Source organism: Lissotriton vulgaris, chromosome 3_1 (assembly GCF_964263255.1).
Source record: "Lissotriton vulgaris chromosome 3_1, aLisVul1.2, whole genome shotgun sequence".
Lineage (NCBI taxonomy): Eukaryota > Metazoa > Chordata > Amphibia > Caudata > Salamandridae > Lissotriton > Lissotriton vulgaris.
Genome location: NC_141689.1, coordinates 925,480,513 through 925,500,730, shown reverse-complemented (window position 1 = coordinate 925,500,730; position 20,218 = coordinate 925,480,513). Strand labels below are relative to the sequence as shown.

The following is a 20,218-nucleotide window of genomic DNA, read 5'->3' as shown; positions in this document are numbered from 1 at the left end:
ACTTTCAAGAGCTGGCGTCCGTGATGAAGTTGATTGCAAATGTACTGGTGTAGTGCTCATCTAAAATAGCATATGTTACATAGAGTCTGCAACCTCCTCCCTGTGGTCCATCTAGTGGCACCACTTCTCATGTCAGTTTGTATAGTATTCTGCCTAGGTACAAACTCAATGATCAATCACAGACCACCCCTATAAACAGAATCTTTTGTGATAATTCAGTGCATCATAACTGTTGTTTTCAGTGAAGCACTCAGTCATCTGCCCACCTCCCCCAGCCTCTCCTGCTCGAAATCTCTCAGAGGAGCCCCACCTCCACCCTCGACTGCTGCAGGCATCTTGTACCCCACATGGAACCCGTGCTGATGTAAAGCGCTCTAACACATTCGGGACGAGTTTGCATCATATATAAAAAAAATGCAAAGGACTCCCTTGGAGAACTTATCAAGCGACCAGAGTAAAGAATGATGCTACGATTAATCAGGCTCTATCAAATACATCATGCCTGGGGTCCGATCAGGCCTCTTAGAACCCACAGTCTGGGGCCAACAGCCTTCTACACCCTTCTACGCGTTCTACGCATGTCTTGAATAATAGCCCCTCACACCTCAGCATGCGCTCTCACTGTATTGGGGCTAAATCCTCTGAAATAACACCACCCCTCCAACATATTTCTGCAGGCTGTCTGCTGGTTTGAGACACTGGTGGGCTTAGGGTGTCCAATGGTCTTCTTTAGACATCTGTCTTCTTCTCAAGTCTTCAATTTCTTTATCCTCCTAAGCCCTATCCAATGGAATGATATATGGGAAGGTAACAGAGACCAAGTAGTACAGTGTAGGCATTCATGGGGTGTACTCTTCCCCCTACAACCAGTGTGGGACCCAAATAAAATGCTGCACTGCAAAGATTCACAGCCTCGACAGTTGTGGAATGGTTGTAAATCGCAAGCAAGGTGGGCACTGTGAAAAGGAACAGTGGTGGAAAGAAAAAGCAGCATGCAGAATGACCATAATCTATATTCCAACGCTCCGCCGTCCTCGCGCTCTCTTAAAGAGGTGGCCCTCTTGCAAGGGAAGCGGACACAGTCTCCAGTGCCACCATATTCACATTGGAGTGCTTAGTGTGGACGTGTCAAGAGTAATGATTGCTTTTGAGAGCTCAATAACTTTATTATGATTTTTACAGAATAATATCATGTATCAGTGGCCATTGCAAAACACTTGATGGTACTAGTGTCTCTACTACTTTTGTATACTTTTAGTGTCTGTCGAGCTGCAGGTCATATTACACCCTGTTGTCCGGGGTGAGGTACATCCTCCCAATGCAAACTCTCCTCTACAAACCCCCTGCAGTGGTGGTTAGGAGGCAAAACCATGAGTGCCCAGCCTCAGGGACTCCAGTCACAGGTACACACACACTCGTACAACACTCACACAATCACCAAATAAACACACAGGCAGACAGCTCTTTAATAATGTAATACCTGCACTTTGACAATAGCTTTATTAACCTTCCTGCTTTCTCAAATTTGCTTGGAAATGCACAGTTTTTCCACTATTTTTTCAAAATTTTCTCGGGGGGAATTCCCCCCGAACCCTCCTTAGGGGGTTCGGGCTCGCTCGCTACGCTCGCTCGCTATGGTGCAGTATGATTATCAGTTTCCGCCCCACCACTTTCAAATGTCACCAGCCGCCACTGCACACAGTTATCTTAGAATCAAACCATTCCCAAATAGCCGTAGTGGGCACACATTGACGAGCATGTACAGAATCTATGCACGGGTATGCAATATGATTTTGTACCACTTTACAGTGATATATGTCCTCATCCTTCAGCTGATAGAACATACTTCACATGGACCACTCACAAAAGAAGAGTAGGTGCCTGTTTACCATCTGAACAGACAACCAATCAAAGCAGTGGGCATCTCTGTACCCCTGTAGAACAAAAATGAGCAAACTACTGCCATACCTTCTGTATGTAGATCGCGCTGGCTTCTATACAATAGAATCTAAAGCTAAACAACATATTAGACAATTCGGATGTTCCCAGCTACAATTCAACAGTTGCCACCTATAAAAAGATTACTAAACAAAACCAAATAAGATATCCACTGACTTTAGTCACCAAGAATCCCAGAACTGCAAGGCATGCCCAGATTCAAAGCATTCTGGGACCATACCAAGGGAGAACTTACCTATATAAAACCTTTCAATATAATAATATATTAACCTGGCCATGCATCGCCTATAAAGATCTACAAACTATCTCCAACCAGGAACTGCTCACCAGATGAAAGCAAGAAAGTAATGGGACCTTTATTAAGAGAAAAAAGGCATATACGAATAGGACACACACCATCAGAAGATAAATAGACTCCATTGCAAGAACAGCTCTACGCTGGACTCCTGAAGGCAAAACGTAAGAGGCAGGCCTAATAATATCTGGAGAGAAATTACGGAAACAGAAATGAGGGCCCTGAACCAAAGTGGAGGCATTGTACAGAAACTTGTCCAAGACAGAAGTAGAGGCCCTTTGTAGGCATGGGCCGAATTATTAATTCCACCAGCAGAATTGGAAGAATTGTGTCATTCCACGTTATACTTGTGCTCTTTATGTACAGTCATTGAAGACAGAATTTAACCTTTCAGGGTTTTGGTCTGCAGGATGATCACCAAACGATAAAATTGCATACAACAGTTACTTTGGTTTAGTTTTTCTAAGCAGGTCTCTAAAACTATCCTTTAAAGTTGGAACGGAGGCTATATTTTCTGTGTGCTTCATAAAAGAAGAGGCAATACCGGATAAAGTTAAGGGCGTCTCCACCTTTAGTACAAGCCAAATAGGTATAATGCATGTGAAGATCCCTACATGGGACCGGTCATTCTTACCCAATGACTGTTAAACCTAATGATTGGGGGGGAACCCACAATATTTTAAGGTCTCGCGCTAGACAGGGTTACTATATATATATATATATATATATATATATATATATATATATATATATATATATATATATAATGTAATTACTTACAGGGGCTTTAAATTCGCTATCTTCATCCAGTGGGCTTTTATTGTGTCGTTCACATTTTTCTTCTGGCCACTAGCAGAATCCTGGCTAACTCCTCTGAGAGTAATGGCATTCTGCCGTTTCCCAAGAAGAACGGCCATTAAGTGCCAGTTTCTGGTATGCGAATGTGTGCTTTGAGATCACAATGTAGCTTTGCTTTAAAGACTGATGACCGCATCTCCCAAACTGTAAAACTTTTTAAAAATCATGCCAAACATTGGCAAAGCCAAAGGGTCGGTGTTGGGAAGGAAGAGTCCTCTGCATGGAAAAAGACGGGTACCCATGCCCGAGCACCCAAAAGGTACCCCTTGCTGTGTGCTTCACACACTTGGCCTACATCTGGTACATGTAGAATACTGCGCAAAGCAGGAGTAGCGACTGCGTTGGGTGTATGTTGCCTTGGAAGGGTACAGTACTGGGATAGAGCAGTGCTGTGCAGTACAAGCATGGTTGGTGCATTGTGCTGTACACATAGGCCTGTGGGGAATACATTACATGAGACATGTAAGGTTGTGAAGTGTATTCACAATTAAAGCATGTGCGGGGCATAGGTGTGCTTGCTGGAAAGATAATACATAAAGGGTGAAGTGTTGTGCAGTGCGCGCATGGCGAGTGCGTGCACTGGCAGAGTGTGTATTTGCAAATTGTATACCATAGCACAATACAGAAAGGGTACAGAACTGGATAGTGTGCACAGAGTGACTGTTGGAAATGGCCCTTTTTGCAGGGTTCTCCCCCAACTTTTTGCTTCTTCCTCCTTTGTTTTTCCTGACCTGTGGTTGTTGGCTATGCTCTCCCTTTAAATCGTTAATGGTTATCCCGGATTGGCATATTTGTTTTACCAATAGGTCCCTAGTAAAGTGCACTGAGTGTGCCAGGGCTGGTAATTAGAATGCCACTAGTGGGCCTGCAGCACTGATTGTGCCACCCACATGAGTAGCCCTAAAATGGTGTTTCAGGCCTGCCACTGCAGTGCCTGTGGGCAGTTGCTAACTACCATGTTGTCCTGACCAGTGTACACACTTGCCAGGCCCGACCCTTCCCTTGTCTTACACATTGGACACCCCTATGGTAGGCACATGGTACCCCCCTGGGCAGGGTGCAATGTATGTGAAAGGTAGGACATGTTCTAATGTGGGTAACATGTCCAGATAGTGAAATACTGCCAATTTCGTTTTTCACTATTGAAAGGCTATCTTGCCCATTGGACAGAATAGGGAATGCTGTGTCCCATGTGTACCTGCATATCTCCCCATAAGCGCAAGATGGGAAGCTGAAGTCTGGTATCTCTGAACTCAGAATTTGATAACACATCTTTTAGGAAAGATGGTTTTAAATTCAGTGTTTGAAAATAGCACTTTTAGAAAGTGGCTATTTTCCGGTTCAACCTTTGTGTGCTTCTGCCTGTTTTTGTTCTGACTGTCTGGTTTGTGATTGACAGGGGCTGGGGGTGACTCCAGGAGACTGGGTGAATCAGCACTAGGCTGACTAGACCCATCTGCATGTAGAGTGGTGGGGAGGAGAAGCACTTGGGTCTGAATAGGGCTGTGCCTGCCTCCACCTCCTGCGGTGCGTCAGATGGCCCTGGCCCACACTCACAAAGGAAGAAGACATGCCCTGGCAGAGGGCACCTAGAACTGGTTTGGACTTGATCCTGGACCCCTCACACATGCAAGAACAAATACTTTTGGGGTATAAAATTAAATGCTGAAACCCCAGTAAAATTAGACCACTTCTGCAAATGAGGATTCAATGCCCAAGAAGATCAGCCAATGAGACTGAGGAAGACTGCCCTTGCTGTGTGTTCTGGGGAGGACCTGCAGTTTGCTGTTTCCACTGAGGAAGAGGACAAAGACACTTTGCTGTGTTCCCCCCACCACCACCAGCTTGAAGAAGGGACTTTGCTGTGTGCTGTGTCCAAAAGTCTCCAAGGGCCTGAGTAGAGCTGGCCTCCTGTTTCTGAAACACAGGGATAAAAGGTTTCAAAAGATAACCTGTACCCTGTGACCAGCGTGTGCCTATCGTGAAGCCTTCGAAAAGGCTGCCTTGTCAGTGCCCAATTTACCCTACGGACTTTGCTTTTTTAAGAACTTATTATCAGATTATGATTCCCTTAAATGTCAAATTGATGCTTTACGGTTTTGACCCGGATCTCAAGCTCTCTGACCCGCTGGCCAAATTAGTGTATATTACAATGGCAGTGGCTAGATCTTTGTTACTACAGAATTGGCAGGCAGAACAGATCCCATCCATGCAGGAATGGTTACGGAAAATGCAGCGAGTCAGGAAAAGCGAGCAAAGTTATGCTTTGAGGGTCGGGGATGTAAGAAAATTTGATACAAATTTGGGGATTTTACTTTGATTAATTTGTATAAAGAACATTGTGGATGAAAGTTAAACCAATTGATGACTGTATTTGATGGCTGGATATGTTATATGATGAATTCTGTTTTTTGTATTATTAATTTGCAATGACACTAAAGGACTTCAATTAAAAAAAAAAATAATAATAAAAAAAGAAGACCGACTGCCTCCAAGGCTCGTGCGCGTGTCGGAGCACAATTGGTGTCTAGCATGAAGACTACCTTGCCAGCAGAGGACAGAATACAAGGGGCGCTGTGCCGAGTAAGTTCACCGCTGCCGGCCTGGTACAGAAAAGGAGGAAGCCTCGCCAGCACCAGTCCCAACCAGTGCAGACGTCCGGGGAAAGCCGCGCTGAGATTGGACTCAACGCGGCACGTCACCTAGCAACACAGGGGGCTCATCGGGCCGAAGCTGCGCTAGGATAGGAAGAAGCACGTGGGGCGTCTCCTCGCTCCTCAACAAAGACGCTGAAATCAAAGCATGGGACCCGCACGGACTGCCAAGCCCCTTCACATCAGAAAGGAATTTTGGGGGTAGAACAGCACGCCCGGCGGCGCCATCTTTGTTGGCAATCTAGTGGTTCCCTGCGCATTGTGGACAGGTACTTAAGGTGGGCTGTCCCGGGGCTCTGTCTTGATTAAAAGGTGCGCGACGATCTAGCAGCACTTTGCAGATAGCGCTCGCAGGCTCATACAATTCTGGCAACTTGCGTATTTTTTAAATTCCTGTTTTGTATCTTAGTTGATATTCTTTGGCTTTACCCCTGTTTTTATATTGCCCACATTCGCATACTTGCTCAATAATAAGTAACTCACCGCATTTCGCGGGTCCCCTTCCCTCGCATTTCTCCGACCGGCAGCCATTTTGGGGGTAGAATAGCACGCCCGGCGGCGCCATCTTTGTTGGCGTGCTAGTGGTTCCCTGAACATGGTGGACAGGTACTTAAGGTGGCCATGCAAACGCGCAGCGTGAGCACGCCAGAGTCCAGCCCGTCTGTGCCCGTCCGGGCCCTGATGGGCTCAGGGCCAGGACCTCTGGTCAATCCACCTGAAACGAGATTAACTATACCCGAGAGGATGTCATGGCATTACGGCCCCCGAAAAATACGACCTGTAAGTACATCTACAAAGGGGTCAAACCTTTCCTCGGATGGAAGATATGTCACTCGTGCCAGTCATCTAAAGGAAAGAATGGGCTCCAAATGGCCCTGTTGAATTGCCGATCCCTCCCGAGCCACTCCTTAGAAATTAATTTCCTTATCCAGGACCATGCCTTAGACATTTTGTTCCTGACGGAAACGTGGATTACATCTTGCTCAAGGGCCGATATGGTACGGGCCCTCCCCCCAGGCTTCCTAATATAACATCAAGATCGGCCTGTGGGGCGAGGGGGTGGTATTGCTATTATATATGGAGAGTCATATCTGTGTAGAGCTCAGAATGAGGGGGGGTGTTGGACTGTGAGAGCTGTCAGTTCTCTTTGCGGATTTCATCTACGTTGTCGATGTCAGGCCTATTAATATACCACCCTCCGGGTAGCGTGGGTAACTTCTTCAGTTCTCTGATGGAAACAGTCACGCTGCCAGCGTCCTCCACTACCAACTTTATGGCGCAGGGTGATTTTAATCTCCATTTTAATGACCCTACGGACTCTGTAGCGGCAGACTTGCAGGGCGATTTCAAAGCCTTTGAGATGCATCTGATACATTCGGGGCCCATGCATATTAAGGGCCACCTGTTTGACCAGATTTTTACCAATATTCCTCTTCTCAGGGCTATGCCCTTTTGTCCCCTTCCGTGGTCAGACCACTTTTTGGTCCCTTTAACCTGGCAAAGGGAAGCAATGGTCACCCCCCCCCCTCCTAGTGTTCATACCTTAGAAAGAGCTTGGTCCAGGTTATCGATGGATAACTGGATCACCAATCTGGAATGTACCCGCCCTTCTCCAGTTCTTGATCCAGAAAGGGCCGACGTGAATTTCGATCAGTGGCTGACAGCTCCCTAGATGTCATCCTTCCTAAAAGAAGAGTGTTGAAAAGAGAGAAGAGAATGGGCTCTGCCCCCTGGTACACGCCCGAGCTAAGAACATTGAGGAAGGGCTGTAAGAAGCTGGAGCGGGCCTGGAGGAGGGAATGGGGGGGGGGGGGGAAGCTGGTCGAGGGGAATATCGGGCAGCGATAAGAGCGTATAAAGCTGCTCTTCGCCGCACCAAGACAATTCTTTGAGGAGAGGATCAATACCTCCTCGAATTACTCAAGAGAAATGCTCCGAGTGGTTAAGGAACTCCTTAGAGTTCCCGAGCCCCCAGTAACCCACGACAGCCCAGGAGACAAATGTGAGGAGCTGGCAAACTATTTTCATACTAAAATAGATAAGATTCTTAGTGCCCTGCCTCAGGTGGACCAGAGAGCAGGCGCTGGTAGCCAACCTAGGGGCGCTCTTGTTCAGCTGGAAGCTTTTGGCCCAGTATCAGCAGACTAGGTCCGTAAAGTACTGGGCTCCATGAAGAGCGGTTCCCCTAGGGATCCGGTTCCTATGAGGATCCTGAAACAGGCGTCAACTATTATTGTTGACCCTATCATGGATCTTATTAATGCCTCCTTGGCCCAAGGCCTGGTACCACCTAGTTGGAAGAGAGCAGTTGTGAAAGCCCTCCTGAAAAAGCAGAGTCTGGATCCCTCTGACTTGGCTAATTTCAGGCCCATCTCCCTGCTCCCGGGACTCGGTAAAATTGCTGAAAAGTTGGTAAATCGTCATCTTTCCCACTTTTTGGAGTCCAATGGCCTGTTGCGTGATTCGCAAACTGGATTTCGGCCAGGTCAGGGCACTGACACCTCCCTGCTGGCAGTCGTGGAAGAAGCTAGGAGCATTTTGGATTCAGGAGGGTCAGTGGCAGTGATCCTCCTGGACCTCAGTGTGGCTTTCGACACCGTTAACCATCAAGTGTTGATCCATCGGCTGTCAGAGTTGGGGGTTACAGGTGCGGCTTTGAAATGGCTTACGTCATTTCTTAGCGACCGGTCGTACCAGGTCTGGGAAGGCAGTGAACGGTCGACATCCATCCCCCTCCAGTGTGGTGTGCCACAGGGCTCATCCCTAAGCCCCACATTATTCAATGTGTATATGGCCCCCCTGGAGGATGTGGTGGCCCCTTTTGGTTTTAAAATTGTCAGCTATGCTGACGATACTCAGCTGGTGGTGGCTCTATCCCAGCTGACGGAAAATACAGATGGGCTGCATTCTTGCATGAGCAAAGTCTACACCTGGATGTGTGAATCAGCTCTAAAACCGAACGGGTCAAAGACCGAAATAATGCTGCTAGGGCATAAAGGACCCTCACTCCCCGCAACTGTTTGGCCCAGTTGTCTAGGCGACCTCCCCAGTCCTAAAGAGGAGATCAAGAGTCTTGGGGTTTGGTTAGAGCAGGACCTCTCCTTTAGGACCCAGGCAAAACGAACGGCAGGAGTCTGCTTTGCGCTCCTCCGTGCAGCTCGGAAGGTTTTGCCCCTTCTTCCGTTGACATCGAAGAAGCTGCTTATTCAGGGGCTTATTGTATCTAGGTTAGATTACTGTAACGCCATCTTCCTGGGCTCCCCTGAAGCAATGCTGAATAAACTTCAGCAAATCCAAAATGCAGCTGCAAGGCTTCTTACGAGCTCGCCTAGGATGCAGTCAGCCAAACCCGCATTGAAGGCGCTGCATTGGCTCCCGGTGCGGGAAAGGATTAAACTTAAGTTGCTTTGTATAGCGCACAAAACGCGTCAGGATAAGGGGCCTCCCATTCTGAGGAATTTAGTTGTGCCCTATAAGTCTAACAGAGCTTTGCGCTCTGATCAACAGTATTTGTTGAAAATTCCTAGAGTCAGAAGGGCACGCACGGGTGGGAGAAGGTTCTCTGTTAATACTGCCACACTCTGGAATGCGCTTCCTCTGAATTTGCGTTCAGAGCCGTGTATTGTTAAGTTTTGTAAACTTTTGAAAACCCATCTCTTCCCTATCTGATGCCGCTGTATCTGCCTGTGTGCCATTTGCTTCCATTCTGGACAAGCGCGCGGATGCCAGAGGGTAGCTATGCGCTATATAGCATTCAAATAAATTAAATTAAATAAATAAATAAAATAAATAAATGGTAACGGGCCCTACCCGGGGACCAAATCCGGCGCTGGGGGAGTTGTGTGAACTGATGCGTTGTTAACGGCTGCATCTTTGAGGAGAGGGTCATTTCTAGAGCGAGCACGTCCCGTGCTACGGCGCAGACAATAGATAAGGAAGTGTCCTTCGTGGTGTTCTCAGGGTACTGCGGGGGCATTGTAAAGGAGCACCCTTTTTGGGGAAGGAAATCTTGTGTGCAACACGGCATTGAGTAGTAAACGAGTACCTTGGTTAAAGGGTCTTGCCGCATGTTGACGACGAGAGTTTAGCATTCAAGAGAATTTAACCGTTTATTTTTCTTTTATATACAACGAGCATTCAAGGTGAAATTTGAGCATACAAAGGTTTTTTTCGCTGAGAAAACTGAATAAGACAAACATCACAAGAGAGCCAGGGATTTTTGAAGTACCTTTATTTATATGTATGTGCATCCTTCTGCCGTTTTGGTCTGACCCAAGGTATATAAAGATATTTATATAATAACTGGTGTAGTGTGTCACTGAGTGTTAATGCAAATACTTTACACATTGCCTTGGGGAGAAGCATGCCTGCTCATGCCAAGCAACCAAGGGTGTGAGCAGGGGTTACCTACAATGTGTTTTCCCCTTACCCTGACTAGAGTGGTGGTTTCTGCCTGGCATTGGCACAAGCCTCAGCCAACCAGAAATCCCATTTCTAACAGTGACTATGTACTGGATGAGTGTGCACCTGGGGTGGTACAGTACATGAAGTTAACCGTACTGGTTAGTGTGCGTGCTGTGCATGTACAGCGGGTGCAGGTGTGCCTGCAAGAGTACATTACATAGAATACCAAGGGTTCCATTTTGGGACGCCCAGGCCGGTCTGGTGAAGACAGGAGGAGGAGAGAAATCCCCCCAGACAGAAATGTGGATTCCTGCATTCCAGAGAGAAGGGAGGAACACACACTGGAGAGAAGGGAAAGACTTCCACTGTACATTTCATAAGGGTGTTCTTTGATTCACAGAGCTCACAATGAAGAGGCCTGGACACATCACAGGAACAAAATCGGGATAAGGGAACCATACAGAGTAGGGGTGGGAGCCCAGGATTAACATTTTGATTAACATATCACTGTGGCTGACACAGGTGTTCACTATAGTCACTCCCAAGGCCTGCGTTGTGGGACTATCAACTATAGAATCTCTCCTGCTGGGGCAGACAGACTTTCATGTGCAAAGAAAAGAGAAAAGTGTACACTTCAAAAGAAGCAACACCGAAACATAAAACTTCAAAGACCCAGACCCAAAATCACATTTGACATCTGTAAACGGACAATAAGTAGGGGAGGTTGAGACCCCACACTTTGTCATCTGCCAGGCAGCCAGATGTGTGGCAAGTGAAGGGAAAGCACTGCAAGATTTCTGCCTGTGACCAGAATTGAGGCCAAGGCCTGCTAGTTTCCCTGCTAGGTGAGGGAACATAACCCACAGAAACCAAGACCAGTGCCTGTCTGCTTGCCAAGATAATGTAACCTGTCAGAAAGAGTAAAGCATTGGAGGGCGCAAGGTCCAGTGAGGAGCTCTACTTAGAGAACTCTGTGCAAGGTGTGAGGATATGGCAGTGCATCGATCGGGTAGAAGCCTGTGTGCAGGATTGATTCAGGGCCAACATAAGTCAGAAGAGGGCCGCTGTGGACAAAGCTGTGCATCAAGCGACAAGTCCGTTCAGCTTTGTTGCAGTGACCCTGTATGCCAACAATCATGCCACGACTCGTGCCTTAGCTCCTACCGCATGTGCCAGGAGGGGACACCGTGTTGAGGGTGACTGCAGTGGAACAATCTGGGATTTGCCCGCAAGAACTGCTACAACCCTATATTACAGGAGGGGCTGCTGGTACTGTGTTGGCCAAAGATCAAGCTGTTGCTAGAGAAAAACAGAAGAGGTGACCGGTGGGTCAAGCCTGTGCAACAGGTTCTGCCCCTGACAGACCAGGAGGACTTTGAGTTTATGCTGAAGGCCTCTGTGCTGCATTAGCTGGTAGACCTAAATAGGGCCTGTTGGACCCTGGGGAATCACTGCTTAAGGTGCTGCGGCACCATAGACACTTGACGGATTCCTATGAGTCAAAGGGAAAGTCTTGACTAAGGCCTACTAGTAAGCATTCTTTGGATGCGGTCAACAGTGAATGGGGAATAATCCCAACCACATAGCAAGGACTAGGGTAGGACAGGGATTTGTCAGAAACACTAGAGCCCAGACATCAAGCACATTGTGTTGTTCCATAGAAATATTATTTCTTTGAATGTGTAGAGTAAGATAAAAAACTTCTCTTTCATACAAAATTAAGTATCTGATTGGACACCGATTTGCAGACTGCACTTTCAGTTATGAGTCATGTTCACAAACCTTTATCAACACTTCATCCCTCCCCCATTAAAGGAACCTTGGACTGAGCCCACAGCAACCACAGAGTCAAGTGTGGAAGGGGTACTTGACCCAGTTGCTCAGGATCCATAATAAGTCGTGCCCTGGGAAACCAGGAGTAAAAGGCCTCAACCATCACCATTGGGCGCATAGCCCCCATATGTCCTGTGCCCCTCTGTATGAGGTTCAGGCAACTGGCTGCCAAAGCTAGAACAACTGGATTTGCTTCGTTTTGTTTTCTATGGCAGAGGTGCTCTTTGACCAGAACACACTGTGGTACTTCCAACACGTGCCAGCCTAAAGACAAACTAACTGCCATATCACTCCATTTACATTTACATCACTCCAGGCCATCAGATCTCAATCCTTGCAGTTTAAACCATAACATACATTCGAGGAGTCACGTGCACTCACTCAGGTGATCCAAGTTACTTCAAGCTTCATTTTAATCAAACCGAGCAGTTACTAACAAAACTTTTCTTCACAAGGAAGATGGCATATGCTACCATGACTTGAGGTACACTGCACTTACACGTCCCCTTTACTTACAAATATTAGAGAAACTACTGAGCGAAATCTATACAAATGTATTTATTATGAACAACAAAAAAACACAGGATTATCGTTTCTCATATGGAAAAATATGGATAGCAGAAGCCAATACATGTCGCCAGAACTGAAATGTTGTGAAGTATGTGTAACTAAAGAAGTATGTTTGTGTCTATTATGGGACACAGTAACAAATACATTTTGGAGTACGTAGCATTTCAAGTTCTTATATGCCTTTACAAATTCTAGCCATCTTTTTTTTAAAGCCTGCCTCAAGTTAGTAGATCCATCTAGCAAGATCTGTGCCCGCTTTGAACTAAGCACGTTGTGTTGGGACATTCACAACAGCCTACAGCTATACACGAATGCTGCTTTAATACTGGCGATACACAAGCGCTTTAGCTAATCGGCCCCTACGTTTCGGTTTTTTCCCCAACTTCAGGCAAGTGCATAGTCGCCAAGTTTATAAAGTCCGGCGCATCACCACATACAAACGCCAAATTCAATATGAAAATGGCATAACCCAATGACGCAGCACCATCCTTACGCGGGCTGCTTGAGACCAAGGTTGCAAACATTTCCAACGCAGTTTTAGTATTATTACTTTATTGCCCACACCTAATGTACGGGGTCTCCACCAGGCCCGGCTCCAGGAATTTTTGTTTGGGTGGGCCAAGGGCGCATTTGGGTGGGCCACTGCGGGCTCAATGTGTCGCTTCTGGAGGTAGCCTACAAATAGAAAAAACTGTACTCCTGCGTGTGATAGAAGGGGATAAGAAGGAGATTCAGGGCCCTCCATTATTTTCCAAATCTCTTTCCAATCGTTAACACTCTCAAAAAGTGTTTTGATCCCCATGTAAGGTCCTTTTGATGGGCAGAGGAGGTTTCTGAGGTGGGAGTATCAGGCAAGTAACACTACTCAGCCTGCCTCGATGCCAGCCTTCAGAGAGAATCTCTCTTCATTAATACCTCCATCTGACGCCAGACTCTGCAGTACACTCCCTTCCAGGCCTGATCATCAATTTTCTACAATCTCTCTACCGTGCACCTTAACTCAGAGCTAACCTTGGTCCCCAGCCCCATATCAGGCACCACCTGGTTTCATTCTCCATAATCCCACTAAAAAGATTTGTAAAATCACCTTCAAACTGAAAACCCTGAATATAAGAGTAAATATAATTAGCACACACTTTAAAATATGTTACACAGTGGCCCTAATGACCCAACTGCTAATTAAATAAGCAAAAGCATTACAGGGTCTATTATAGTGCCGGTGCAAAAGTATTTATTGGTGTCCCACCACCGACCTCTTACTCGATAGACACCTTTACTACCACCCTGCAACAGTGCACTTCATCTCTCCTTAGCCCCTTTCAGTCATGCCCTCCTCATCAGACTCCCTCCCTACCTGCCCCACACCAGTGTCCCTCATCACTCCAAAGCCCCTCCCCATGACCACCTACTCATACTCCCACACAAATACCCTCCACCAGTGCCCCTCATCGCTCCATAACCCCTCCTCCCATTGACCTCCTCCTGAGTCCCTCACTGCCACCCTCCACCAGTGTCCCTCATCGCTCCAAAGCACCTCCCCCATGACCTCATCGGATTCCCTCATTGCCACCCTCCTCCCAGACTCCTCCACTACCACCCTCCACCAGTGCCCCTCATCTCTCCGTAGCTCCTCCCCATGACCTCCCCCTCCTCGGATTCCCTCATTGCCATCCTCCAACACTGGCCTTCATCTCTCCGTAGCCTCTTCCCCTCATGACCTCCTCCTCAGACTCCCTACCTACCACCCTCCACCAGTGCCCATCACTCCAAAGCAACCCCCTCATGACCGCCTCCTCAGACTCCCTCCCTACCACCCTCCACCAGTGCCTCTCATGCCCTCCTCCTCAGACTCCCTCCCTACCACCCTCCACCAGTGCCCATCCCTCAAAAGCAACCCCCCTCATGACCGCCTCCTCAGAGTCCCTCCCTACCACCCTCCACCAGTGCCCATCATCACTCCAAGCAACTCCCCCTCATGATCTCCTCCTCAGACTCCCTTCCTACCTCTCCACCAGTGCCCCTCATCACTCCAAAGCAACTCCCCCTTATGACCTCCTCCTCAGAATCCCTTCCTACCACCCTCCACCAGTGCCTCTCATCACTACAAAGCCCCTCCCCCATGACCTCCTCTTCAGACTCCCTCACAAACAAACTCCACCAGTGCCTTCCATCTCTCCGTATCTCCACCCCTCATGATGCCCCCCTCGGATTCCCTCATTGCCACCCTCCAACAGAGCCCATCATCACTCCATAGCCCCTCTCTCATATGCATTTTATTTCTTGTATAGCGCTACTCGTAGTGTAGGGTATCACAGTACTGTACATCACACACACATTATGCAGACACAATGATTCATAAAAGTATCCAAATCAGCCTATAGGGAATGTCACATAAACTAATGAAGATTACCAGGTGTAGGAATCACATCTCATCCATGCTGCTGGGCAATATGTATTAAGAGGGTTGGGTCTGGAGAACCACAAACACAGGATTTAAAGCATACCCCAGTGGTTGGCTGTACTGATTAGAAATTATATCTGCCCAAACTCTGTATTGCAACAATAGAATAATGAAATACTGGGAAAATTGAACTAACTAGCAATACAAAAAAAATCTAATTATACCATTCTGGTTTGTATACACGTCTTTGATCACACTGGCCTATGTATCAAAGGATCTCTGTGACAAAGGCAGTAACCCACTGAGCTATCCACGTTAACTACAGTTCTATTGCATTTAAATACTACAAACTAAAAAAAGAACGCTCTCCAGCAAGATCAACAATCCCTAAGGTTATTTGGACATTTAGTTGTCGTGCATCCTTGCAGAACCACTCATGAATGATACCAACGATTTAAACACACGATGTAAATGAAATATACAAGGCGTTCTAAGTATGTCTTTCTCACAGATTTAAAAAACACAATAGTGACACATTCTCTTACCTGCTCCTTACGAACTCTGTCACAGCCGGATCGGTTAAACAAACAGCTCAAGGGGTCAGGAAGGTCAGGAAAACGAAACAGTTAAACAAACTCCTCTTTACCAGCAGAAAATAATTAATTATCCACAAATCCAGTTCCAACGAAAGGCTTTGTCCCCTTCGCAGTGCCCCTAATGTACCTGCACGAGTGGGCGGGGACAAAGCCCACCTGCCTATTAGGAGATGCGTGATTGGGGGTGCGAGCCCAGGCCCAATCACGCAACTCCTAAAGAAAGATAACATTCGAAGAACGTTTTAACTTGCAGTGGCCATATTCTGATGGCCTTGCTGACGTCACTGCCAGGGCCAAGGGTTATGTTTGGGTGGGCCAGGCCAAAGTTTGGGTGGGCCAGGCCAAAGTTTGGGTGGGCCCGGCCCACCCGGCCCACCCTCTAGAACCGGGCCTGGTCTCCACCTTAACAGAACAACTCCCCGCCCAGGCAGCCTGGAAAACCGGTTCCCAGGAGAAACACCAGCCAGCTTGAAAGGAGTGGCCTTTTTCATCTTCACGGTGGCCCCAAACTGGTCGAAACGTGAGACAAAGGGCCTATCTCTAAAAAAATGAACTCTGTAGTAAGTAGTTGGGTGCAAGTGCTTTCAAGTCGGGCAATGTAAAGTGTCTTAGAGGCCTTAAAAAATGTTGATTCGTTTGAAAAATATGGCGTTTTCGGTACTCCGAAGTATCCGCACTCCACTTTCCACTGCCCATAAAGCGCCCCCACCCCCGTTGCTTCTCGTGTAATGTAGTTTTACGAGATGTGCCCGCGTGATTGTTGGGAAATCTGAAGGTCACACCCCCTCAATTCATACCGACCAAGCTACGCCCCTGCAGAGGACGGGTAAAGTTTCCCTTCCAGCTAATATAGCAGAGTGCAGATTAATAACCCCCGCACTTCGGCCACACCTAACGTACGGGGTCTCCGCCTTCACAGAACACTCCCCAGCCCAGGCTGCCTGGAAAACCGGTTCCCAGGTGAAACGCAGCCAGGTTGAAAGGAGTGGCTTTTTTCATCTTCAACGGTAACTCCAAACTGGTCTAAACGTGATGCAGAGGACGGTTGAAGGTTCCCTTCCAGGTATTACCTTTAAGTCCATTTTAAATCGGGCTGCATTGCCTACCCTGAAAGCTCACGCCACAAGTCTCGAAGACAAAAGAACAATCTCGCACTTCCGGCTTTCAGATGACGCACCCCCTCCCTAGAAACAGTTAACCAAACATTGGCACATTCCCCAAACCGCAAGAATGTCACATTTCCAAATAAGGAACATCGACTGCAATCCAGAGTTAAGCTGGAGGCAGCCTGCCCCCCCTACCAGCACAGACGGCGGCGTGTTCGTGCAGGACCTTCTGAACCCCACTGTGGCTCGGACCTGTTCTGCCATATAGTCTGTCGCCCGTACCCCCAAACGTAAACAATTTATTTGGACCCTCTGTCAAACCGCCCCTCCCCTTGTTTCAAAGTGCAAGTAAATTAAGTTCTTCAGAACTCCACGTACGGTAGGGTGGTAAGCACTCCATTAATACAATGGAAAAAAAAATAGTTTTCGTACTAGTTAGACAACTTCCGTCTAAAATCACGCATTACCGGAGGTAAAACAGCGCAGGTACAATATATGTTTGCTGATGGCGGTTTGAAGGCAAGAACGCCTTCCAAGCCGATATAAACCAAGAAGTGTGGAAAAAAGAAAAAAACCTGCAGCAGAAACGACTGCAAATTCTAATGTATCACACACTAAAGGAGCTCATGATAATAAAACGTTACGGACACTTACCAATTGTCTTTGCAAGCCACAAGAAGTTACTGCCGAGGAGGTAGAACGCTAAAAGAGCTGCGTTACAGATTTTAGTCGATGAAGCGGACGGGAAACCACACCTAGTAACTAAAGTCTACTTTTCTCGTTCCAGTGATTGGCTGCAGTTGGCGAGAGGTTAATGAGGAAATGACTCAGCCCAGCCCAGCCCAGCCCACGCAGGAGGAATGCTTCGGGGCTGTGCTGCTCAGCCCTCTTCGTAAAGCAACCGTTCTGGTAACTTCTTTGTAAAACAATGTTTATGGAGCAAGAACTTTGTTACAGTCTAAAGGCATCTTATCGCTGTTTTAAGCAACATATGTGACTATGCAAGACTGTATCAAATTCGTTCTGCAACAGACAGCAGTGTGTTAACATACGGAAGAGGAATGTAGAAAGCCAGGGGCGTAGCTGTCGAAGTTGCAGCAGGCACAGTGAAACCGGGCCCCTTGGTACGCAGGGGCCCCCTGCATCCATATTATTTGTGCCGTATATATTTGTTTAATTAAAAGCCAGGGGAAGGGCCCCAATTTGATTGCTTGTATTAGGACCCAAAGCACCTTTGCCACACCCCAGCCAATACCCACTAAACGAGCAAATCATCACTTTTAATTAGGTTTCGCATTTGTGATCAGAGAACCTGCACGTTTATGATGAGAACAGGTTGCAAGAACGTATGTATGACATTGAATTCATTGAAAATATAAAAAGCGCAGTGTTCAGTGACAGATTATAAGTAGCCTAATTTGAGAGTTACACCTTGTCACGTATAGAATATTAACCAACATGGTGACTTTATTCCACTGTACATGCCTAAATTTACTACTTAAACATTACAGTAAAAAATAAATAAATAGTGGATGAATGCAAAGAGCTGCTTGATAAAAATCATAACTGGGTGATGTTACGCTTGCAGTGAAGACATTTAGAATTTAAGCAGAAAGACAAAGGCAACACAATAACGGAGTGTTCTAGATTGACATGTTATGTTATCTGGCTTTTCCATAGCATGTAGTTGCCATTAGAGTGGAACTTTTAACTCCAGATGGATTAGAGGAGTACCTATTTTATGGGTTAGAGAGGAGTGTTAGTGTTTCTATGGCTTATATAGGAAGAGGTGGGTGGGGTACTGAGTGGGGGGGTCTAGTCATATAACAGCAAATTTGGCCATGCTAGTCTGCATGCTCATATTTAAAGGGTGTATGAGACTCACGTTTAAAGGATATGTGAGAAATATAATAGGTCATACTTCAGGCAGCTTTATTATACTTAAAATTGTTGAGGTGTTGCCTGGGAGATGCATTTCCCTGTTGGTGTTATTTTCAGTTGAATTAATATTTGCTTTGTAAAATTAACATTTTGCACTTGAAATGACAATGCTGTGAAGTACATAACTATGTTTTCTTGACATAGGCGAATTAGGCCCTGACTCCATCTTGGATTTGGAAATAGTCATCTTTTTATTTCTCATTGACCCCGCACAAAGCAAAATGTACCCTGTTGTTTTGTGTTGACACACTGCTCTTTAGTTGGATTGCCGCTTTTTCTGCACACTCGCTGTAGTCCTGTCCATTCCTAAGGCAGATATTGTTTACGTAGCCAGATTTGTGCTAAAACATCTGATGACTTTAGGTCAAACTGTAGGGGTGTATCAGAAACGAGCCAAGATGGCGCCCGTCTGATGTGGCCGTAACACAGCTCTGGGACTGGTCGCGGGGTAAATTGCTGTAACTTATGGAAGAGAATGAAGTCTCCAACCAGGTGACACGTCTAATCAACAAACACTGGGGGATTCTCCAGACGGGCAACCTACACTGGAAAAAAACGTTATTCTCCTTCAGAAAAGCAAGGAGTCTGACAGACACACTGGTTAACACCCGCCCTAGAAAAACAGAACAGGCCAATATACCCACTGTACTAAACACGTGGGGCCTACCTAACATCACAGACCACTTTCCCTGTTGCAACTGCAGTGTGTGCCATCTAACAACTGCAACAAAAACGCTAAACCTGGAACCTGGGAAAGTCTGGACGCAACAAGCACACATATATTGCAACAGTATGAACATTGTTTAACTAAACATGCCTATGCAGCCTGCAATAGTGGGCATGACTGGAAGGAAGATCAAACAATGGATATGTGAACATCACAGCACCATTGGGTGTAAAAAAGTGACAACAAAACTCACTGAAAACTTCCTCCAGGTCACTCGCACTACAAATGACATGAAATAGACAATAATAGAACAAATAAAAGCAGAGAACAGACCCAACAACGCCTTTTTGAAAAGGAGCAACGGTGGGTATAAAGATTATCTACACACAAGAATGTGCTAAATGACAGCATTCTGTGGAATTCTGTGCAACGGAGATACATTCTAATGGACTTCAGATTCTACGAGTTACTAAACATGAATTCACTGAAGTTGCAACCATTGCTGCATTAACTTAGTTTTCCTCCCAATTGTGCACCTTAAATACTTGGGCAGGGAACACATGCAAAGGGTCTCCCATTTGGAGCTCCTTCCAACCACTATAATATATTTTTTTTTTTTTACCTTTCGTTTTTATAAATGCAGTGCTATTTGTTCTTACAATCCACACTGACACACCCAGTCATTCGTTATTAGGTGTATTTCAAATAGATTGCTCCCTACAAAATGCATAATAAGCTTGAATACACAAAGTATTTTAGCAAAATTTCTCGGTCCACTTTCTATTTGCCGAGGATCTACATTGACTGACCCCTAACCACGCCCCTTCGACGTCATTACATGATGAATTGATCACGTGACCGCGTCACACGCCGTGTGTCACGTATCAGGAAGTGCAGTGTCCCTGTTCCGGGTTAAATACTGAGGCAATGCATA

The 20,218-nt window shown here is 46.5% G+C and overlaps 1 protein-coding gene across 1 annotated transcript in view; it reads right to left on the bottom strand.

Annotated features, from left to right (window-relative positions):
* Positions 1-17,568, bottom strand: part of LOC147727223 (annexin A1-like) — a 137,914-nt gene extending 120,346 nt beyond the window's left edge. The window contains exon 1 of the mRNA XM_086961273.1: positions 17,331-17,568. The gene's annotated coding sequence lies outside the window, so the exon portion shown is untranslated. The remainder of the gene's footprint in view (positions 1-17,330) is intronic.
* Positions 17,569-20,218: the final 2,650 nt, after the last annotated feature.